Here is a 6,876-nt window from a genome sequence, read left to right on the forward strand (position 1 = left end):
CAAAATAAGAAACTGTGTTAATATGTCTATGCAAACAAGGAGGCACTCTGATTATGCAGATGGTACTTCGAAAAATAGGAGCAAAGAGGAAAAATCAAAAAACATCCTCCAACCCTGAAGTTCAGACTTTATTGTAGAGACAAAAGAAAGACCTTTTCACTTCCTCAGAATGATCACGACTATTTCAAAATCAACACTTAAAATATTTACTCAACATACATCAACATTCATAATGTTTTCAACAAGTTTTATGCATGGCCAAATAGTATGCAGACATTTGAAAAACGATTTGTCAACATTGCCTCTGAGGTGTGTTTTAATGAAAATGTGAAATTTAAAAAAAAAATGTTTAAATGCAAGCTCTCCAGTGTAGTCAATAATAAATAAAGCTAAGCAAAAACATAAAATTTGAATTCAAATGAACTGTAAATACACAATATCTATCAGGAGTCTGTGAAAGTGATTTAGTAAAATAAGCAATATTCTATTGCAATATGTTAAAAATTAGCTGTTTGAGGGATGCTAAGGCATCTGGAGCCTGTTGTATGGGCTGTATATCAGGGAAGGCTTTGTTTGTCTTATGGAGTCAATGGAGTTATCAGAAATACAAGCATTTATCTAAGTAATTGCATAGGAGAAAACATTAAGAGCTTGGCACATGTTAAAAATTACTCCCAATTAAAATGTTATTTAATAAACGGGCCCATTTTATTACTCATGGATTAAAAAAAAATTAATAAGTGAGTGCTAAACAAGTAATTATAAGGGTAATAAAGCTATCTATTCTGATTAGGGAAAATATTCATTTCATGACCATCCAGTGATCCATTTTCTACCACAGCTGTCAAAAGAGGCAGTATGCAACCATTTAGAGATGGTATGATTGTTGCTGTGCTTATGTAATACTGCTATTACATTTTATATCACTAAAAATGCTTTCAAACTCATTCTTGGGGTAATTATAGATCAGCTTGCTTATACATTAACTGCTCTTGAGTCTTCCCTCTTAAGTCACAAATAGACTGGTGCAATTTTGCAGCTGGGATTTGTGAAGCACAGCATGGATTTATAGCATTGCTCAAAGCAGAGAGAACTCTGAGCCAGGCTATGGCAAAGTGCTTTGCCCCTGCTCTCCGACTCCAGCCAATGAAGTCTTGGCAGAAGGGTCCAAACTTATGAGATGCTGATCACCCACACTTCTCACTGCTGGCTGATGAAACTTGTCATCCCTGCAGGCACCCCCGAAATGCACTCCAACAGGCTGAGATAGGAAAAATTGGTGCGGGAAATAAAAAGCTACAGAACAGGTTCAATGCCAGGTAAATGAACAGATTTTCAGCCTAGGCAGAGAGCAGAGAGCTGCCCCTAGTTTAAGACCCTGTTTCCCTTTAACTTTTGGTGTTCAGGGAAACCTACATATCTGCACATTTCTTGGTTTTAGCTCTTTCAGTCAAAGGAGACCTGGGTACAGTGGGAAAATCCTATCTAGGCTTGGACTACCTCAGTTGTTGAGAAGACTAACTTCATTGCTTCCCCAGCAATTTTTAAAATAGGCAGTGAGCCCTCTGTCTTATCTGTGTACATTGGTGGAAAACATGCAAGGCATGAAAGCAGATTCCCCCTCAAAAATAGATTTTTTTCTTTTTACCCAAAGAAAATAGATGGCCCACAGAAATGTGCTATCAATTATCTATGTTTCCTTTCTTTTTCAATAATTTCATTATGCTTTGTGATATAACGCAGGTGAGCTCCATGGACACTGAACACTGATACTATACTCCTAAGGCGGAATTGTCACTGTCCTTCCCCAAGACAGTGTCACGGAAACAAGGTGTGTTGCAGTGGGAGGCTATTTTTTCGGTGTGGATGGTGCAGTAGCCCCCAAAAGTCCCTTTCCAGCAGCAGAGTTCAGCTGGTACCATATCAGAAAGCTCCTTACAGAGGAAGATGGTGCTGTGGTGCTTGGTGTGATAAGCAGCAAAGGGAACGATTATGCTTTGTGAGCCAGAAGCCCTGCTGGCTTTCTTCCTTGATACTTGATATTCACATCTTTGCATGGCATCAGCCAGAGGATTAAGAGATAAAGGCTGAACATTTATTATCTCACTCATCAAAACTGGTGTTTTTTTAAAAAATCATGCACAAGGCTTCATTTCAGCTGAGAGCCATGAGTTCAATGCGTGATCCATACTTCTGGAAAAAGTTGAGTGAACACTCAGAGTAAGAGAGGATTTTGGGAATTTACTGTAGAATTTTCCTTTAAAAACAAAGACTTAAAAGGACAGAGGTCCAAACAAAATAAAAATTCTGGAAATAAATAATTTGTTGAAGGTTTAATCCTGCAATTCTAAACCATCTCTGCTAGTAGGAACAGGAAGGGAAAAAGGAAATTAAAAGGTAGAAGGTGAAGTCCTAAAATGCTATGTCGTCTATTTTTATTTGATATACAAAAATTAGCATCTATGTTTGGTTCAAAACTTGGATGCCACATAAGGAAAATTTGTTCTTCATCTAAATTTTAGAGGATTGTTAGTCCTGCTGCCACACTTAAAAGGGAGATGGCAAGTATTTAAAATTTTTGTTGTGAACTACAAGAAAAAAGGAAGAAATTCTTAACTATATAATGCAGGAGATGAATTCTCAGAATTTGCAACCTCTTAAACAATGTCCTGATTCCCAGTATTAGATAGTATTTAGGAAGTGACTCTAAGATTATACTCATATGAAGGATTTTTTGTGTATTTGGGGCCTACCTATGTTCCCTCACTGTGTGCACTCTCAGTTATGCCATTCTAAAAAAGTATTATGAAGATCAGCAGCATAAGAAAGGAACATGAGCATTTAACAGCAAGAAACTGCTAGTTGCCCACACTTTAAAATACTTTGTGTAATTTCAGATGCAGTTGAGAAGCCCTGTCCCTTAAAAACCATTTAAGAAGGAACAACTTAAAAAAGAATTACCAAAATGCAATAGTTAATTTAGAGAAATGTAAACAATACAGTACTCCGCATCATATCCTATGGGGTGGGCTGGAAAAACAAAAGTATCTAAATTCTTTATGGTTTTTTGGCATTTTTCTTTCGAAGGAAAGATACTCCCAGTGAAAAATACAGTCCCAAGCACTAGTCCAGAGAGGATGAGCACAGGTGTTCCATTTCTGACTCTGATGAGAGAACAGGACAAAAATAATATTCTCCCTTTTACAAGAGGATTGCTTGTTCCTACTTTTTTGCCATTGCAAACCTGAAAGACTGACCTGCTTTCATTGAGAATTTTCATTTGAGAATTTTAATTATTGTTTAGAACATACTGTATTTTGCCAGGTAAGATTATAATAAGAAATTTATACCCTATTTCCAGGAGCATCTTGGAAACTAAAGCAATTATTTCTCTAAATAGACTTCAGTTCTCAATTGCATATCAGCAGCAGCTGCTCACTGTTCAATACAATAGGTGTCCTAGCCAAAGATCCATGCTTATACAGGTCAAAAGGAGCAACTGGGGTTCTTTTATTCAGGTCTCCTCTGTTCCCATCATTGCACTAGGCTAGTGTACTTTTATTGGGAAAAGCATGGGCAGCTAGAGACCTTCTCCTCAGCCTCCTTATTGCCATAGTATTTCCCACCCACTGAAGCACTAGATGTTCCAGATGAGACAGAAAACTCCAATGCACAGAAATTTCTTGTTCTGCAGTCTCTGCTCTTAGACCAAATCATCCCAAACTCATCATTCCAAACTGGCTGCTTTAGGAACCAACAGTGCATTGACACATGAAAGCTGCCCCGGTTGCAAGGGCTGGATGTACTTAAAAGAATGTTTCTATCATCCATGTCCTCTTGATGTTAATGTCCCTCAGTTAAGGCCCCATGCCTTGAACCAATGCAAATGTCACATTCAGATTATGAGTGGAATCCTGCAAATTTTACAGTCATAAGGCAGGAAAACTGTTTATGTTGAATATGGTGCTTAATTTTAAAAAAAGCATAGCCCTTGAAGGCACTTGAGTGGTTTGGTAGTTCAAGTGACACATGATATAATATGATGTCATCTATGGAATATAATTTTTTTCCCTGGGATTCTGTTTGGAAAAACAATCAAGATTCTAAGTCATTCTCCACATTCCCACACAAGTGTTTCTCAGATCTAGTCACTCCCTTTGACACAAATCATAAGGGAAAAGGTATGTCTTAAACAAACCAAAAGCATGGACTTACCCTAGCAAGTAAACTCAGCTTCTCCCTGAAAGTAACTTAAAAGAAGGAGAATTTGTGGAGTTTAGTAGAATACTATATATGAGGTTATATTTACCTTCCCCATACTAGCAATTCAGGAACCACTGCTGATTCATAGATACTCTATACACTACTGATGAAATATAATTTTTCTCTGGCTATGGGTACATCAGCTTCTTGCTCATTAGAGTAATATTTGATATCCATATATTAATTCTTTAAAACATTTTTACATAAAGTGTAAAATCTTCAGCAGCTCCCTGGAAACCTGAAACCCAGAGTTAAAAATGCAGACCAGGTTCTTCTGTTAGATGCCTGAGCATTCGCATGGATTCTTACTCAGCATTGTTGGAGGCACCAATAAGACTTCTCTTAAAATCAAGTCATAGAAGAAAAAAGCCTTACTCTGCAGAAAGTCTGGGTAACAATTTCATCTATACAGGTCAAGAAATTGCAAAAAAACCCCTAAAAGCCATTAGCTCAGTCCAGACAAAAAAAGAAGCATTGGTAATGGAGCAAATGGATGTCAACAAAGAACACTTGTGCAACAATCCAAATTCAGTATATCCATTGTGGAACAAATAATGAAAAATGAAGGAAAAAATGCTTGAACATAAGGCAGGAGTGGAAGTGATAAAGAAAATCTAACTACTTCACAGTCTGCACTGGAGTCCCTGCAGAATAAACTGTCAAACCTGAAAAGAAAATGCATCACTGAACTCAGAAAACTTTCATCAGACAGAAAGTGTTGACATTGACTGTGGACCTGCATTGACCCAAGCCTACTAATTATTGAAAAGAAGCCACTGATTGCTCCCATTGGTGAGGTACTTACTTGTGTCTTCTCTCTTACCCCAAAGAAGATGACCAGTTGAGATAGGATGATGAGATACTGAGTGTTGCTGGGTGACTGAAAAACAGATGGGGGAAGGATAGATTCAGGCAATAATTTTGGAGGTCCTGCCCTTAACCTCAGAAGTGATGATTCCATCAGGTTAGTACCTATGAGAAAGCTGTAAAGAGGTCTCTGTGCTGTGGATCCATACAGCTACAACCCACACATTTAAAACCAAAGGTTAAGATTCAGGGTAAGGCAGGGTCAAGCCCAGATAGCAGTGCTGGCAGACACTCTGAGGAGGGCAGGTTTTCCCAGCAGTGGAACAGAGGGCTGTGGAAAAGGAGAGTGGGTGTATTGTCTTGCGAGAACATAACTTTGTCTCTTTCTGAGGGCCCAGGATAGACAACGTGACCATGTGGGAGAGGAGAGTCAGAACAGTTCAGAGATGGTGACATTTCCAAGATCTGTGCCTGCCGTATAGAGGGAGCTGTGTGCTGTGTGGCAGGGGAGGAGCCATGCTTGGATGGTAATTGAGTCTCCAAGGGGAAGAGGAACCTTTCTCAGCAAGTTTAAGACCAGATGTCAGCTTGGCTTTATATTTACATATGAAAATACACCTGACATGAGTGAGGGAACCTGTCTCTTGATCTCATATAAAGAATGTGCTTAAACTGCTGACAAAGCAATGAGACACCCACCATGATTACAGAAAGCTTACAGCTCCTCTAAATCTGCTGCTTAAAACCCACCCTGGGAAGAAATTGATAGAGTTGTTTCCTTGTAACACCTAGTAAGTTAGAGGTTTTCCCATGTCCCCAGGACAACCAGGAGCACCCCTGACTTCCAAAAGAGTAATATCCAAGAGCAGTAGCTCGATCCAAATGCAAACAAATGCATCTATAGCCCTAAAAACTGTTGTAGGTAATATCTGCTGCTTTTCAGTGTGTAACAAAGCAATGGAAGGAGGAGATGTATTCCACTGAGGAGGGAGGGAGTATTTGAAAAAGAGCCGATGTCAAGTAATGTAAAAAGAAGATGTGAATGTCAAATTGTCTATGATTGCCAACAGGCATGCAACACATCTTCTGTAAAGTGCTTGGGTAACAGGAAAAGAGAGGACATTATGTTATCATCAGGAAATAGGAGATAGTGAAATAGATGCCAAATAAAGAATGTGAGTTGCAGCCTAATAAAATAGTTCCTCTTTTCTACCCCTCTTTTTCCTTTTCTAATTCTGAAACCTAGTGCTTTGTCCAATACACATCTCCTTTTTCATTTTATTGGGTTTGAAAGAAAAAACTACCCAATGATTATACCCGTCAATTGTATTCTATTGATATATGAATGAATGTAAACTTTGCTTATTTGACATGCTAAACCTGAGTAAGATTCCTTGAGCTGAAAGTGGGTACTGCCCAGCCCAGTGGAGCTTGCTTCATATACAAACTCACAAATGTTCAAAGGAAAGTTTTCCACATAAGAGAACTAGTGTCCAATTCCTCACTTAGCTCTACTTCTGTGTACAAAAGCATTTCCCCATTGTAAAATTAGGTGATGGATATTCCTTCCTTACAGAAGGAATCTTTGCCTGAGGAAAAAAAATTTTGAAAAGTGCATGCCAAGTTACATAGAAACTGCTCTAAGCCTTTTTCAGTGGTCATGGTGAGCCATCAGATTTAACATATAATCTAAAGGGACAGTAAATTGCAGGTCCCATTCAAAGCCCTGTAAGGTTTCCCTACTAATTTTGCTGTTTAATATGTCTTTAATTAAAACTCCCTATCTGAAAAAATATTAACACACCA

This window comes from Oenanthe melanoleuca, chromosome 2 (genome assembly GCF_029582105.1).
Source record: "Oenanthe melanoleuca isolate GR-GAL-2019-014 chromosome 2, OMel1.0, whole genome shotgun sequence".
NCBI classification, from domain to species: Eukaryota; Metazoa; Chordata; class Aves; order Passeriformes; family Muscicapidae; genus Oenanthe; species Oenanthe melanoleuca.